This window comes from Cyprinus carpio, chromosome B20, assembly GCF_018340385.1.
Source record: "Cyprinus carpio isolate SPL01 chromosome B20, ASM1834038v1, whole genome shotgun sequence".
Lineage (NCBI taxonomy): Eukaryota > Metazoa > Chordata > Actinopteri > Cypriniformes > Cyprinidae > Cyprinus > Cyprinus carpio.
In genome coordinates this window covers 9578913-9580772 of record NC_056616.1, presented here as the reverse complement: position 1 = coordinate 9580772, position 1860 = coordinate 9578913, and the positions used below count along the sequence as shown (strand labels likewise).

The 1860-nt window shown below is 50.7% G+C and overlaps 1 long non-coding RNA gene across 1 annotated transcript; it reads right to left on the bottom strand.

Moving 5' to 3' along the window:
- Positions 1-400: 400 nt before the first annotated feature.
- On the bottom strand, positions 401-1086 carry LOC122141099. The gene is made up of 2 exons (XR_006157544.1): positions 765-1086; positions 401-605 (listed from the first exon to the last, which is right to left on the bottom strand). It is a non-coding gene; the product is annotated as an uncharacterized LOC122141099 (long non-coding RNA).
- Positions 1087-1860: the final 774 nt, after the last annotated feature.

Below are 1860 nucleotides of genomic sequence, written 5' to 3'. Positions count from 1 at the left end.
TTAGGGAAGCTGTCAGAAGCGGTCAGAGAGAGAGAAACAGCATTCTGCATCACTGGGCTTGAGACAGGCTCTTTGAAGTTGCGGTTTGGCATGTGAGAAGATGAGAGCGATGCTGGCTTTGCATATGCACAAATGATTGGACCAAATGCTTACTCAGACATAAATACGGCTAAACAAAGGGATGTGTGAGGAGATAAAGCAATGCAGAACTACAATATACAATCTCTGCACTCACTTTTGCTGCATGAAGGAACCTGCAAAAGAAACACAGAAGATGTGCGTGTTGGTACAGCTGTTTGGCGGTATGAATTTTTGATGTTTTTTTTTTCTGTCTGTGTTTCTACACAAGCACAAAAATTTAAACAAACACAAACATTGACTTTGCTTTTATTTTATTTCACACGGTACCAAAAAAGAGATGAGGTGAGGACTCAAATGCAGTAGAAGAATAGGTATTTTTTTTTTTATATAGGGGGTTTTAGGAACAGGCAGGCAGGAAGGTAGGCAGGCCAGGAACAAGGCACAGCAAAGCAGAGTAGAGCAGAAGGCACATACAACAAGTACTTCTGGCATATAACAACTGATCAAGACAGGACTGCAGACACCTGGAGAATAAATAGAGAGAGATAAATGAGGAGGGTAATGAGGGAGACACAGGTGGAGCAACTGAAACAATAATGAGGTGACAAGATGGGAGGGGACAGACAATAAGACAGGAGAGAGCACATGGCACCAAACAAATGCAACACAAGCCATGTGCTCACACAAACCACAAGAGTGCCCTCTGGTGGCCGTCTTGGGCACTCCATTGGCAAACTGTGACATAACCCCTCCCTTAAGAAGCAGATTCCAGATGCTCCACCAAATGTCAAAGGAATCCAGGAGGGAGGCGGAATGGAGGCAGACTAGGGGGGAAGGACGGCGGGCCAGGCCCATGTAGGGGAAGAGGACCTGGATCCTGAGGTAGATCATGGGACCAGGGTTGAGTGTAAGCCCACCAGGGCGGAACAGGCAGATCTGAAGCCCACCACAGCGGAGCAGGTGGAGCTGAAGCCCACCAGGGTGGAGCAGGCGGGGAACTGAAGCCACCACAGAGAGCAGGTGGAGCTGAATACCCACCAGGGTGGAGCAGGCGATACCACACCACCTCCACTTTATGCACCACAACATACTGGAGTACCGCCTCTGGAGGTGGACTCTGAAGGCTCCCGGATTGTAGCGGATTCATAAGTGGACTCTGAAGGCTCCCAGACTGGAGCGGGTTCATAACTGGACTCTGAATGCTCCTGGACTGGAGCAGACTCTGAAGTGGACTCTAAGGTAGGTTCCTGGGAAGCTGGAGTGAATTTTGAAGAGGCCCATGCACACAGAACAGCCCTGAGGTGAAAAGCAAAGATGGCCATCTTGACTTAAGCAGCAGCAGAGAAATTGGGTGGTGCAGGCTGTAGTGGTCTCTGTGGTCGAGACAAGGAGAGCAGGTTGCTCAGTAACGGCCTCTAGGCCAACAGCAGTGAGAGCAAGTGGCTCTGTGGTGGCCTCCATGGCCAAAACAAGGAGAGCGGGCTGCTCAATAATGGCCCTCACGGCAGTAGCAGAGTGGGTTGTTCAGTGACAGGCTGTTCTGGAGCGGGTGGCTCAGGGGCCTGCCCTGGGTCCACCTGGTGAAGGGTTTCCAGACTTGCTGCCCTCCTCTGGACTGGTGGCCATCTTATGATGAGACTCTGAACATACGGCCATGTCAGGAAAAAGCCCCTCCTGTTCAGGAACTGACTGTCTCCCGTTGTTGGCTAGAAAGTCCACAAACACCCCAAAAGACAGGTGCTCAGTGCCAGACCTCCTCCAGGTGCTGATAGGCTCATC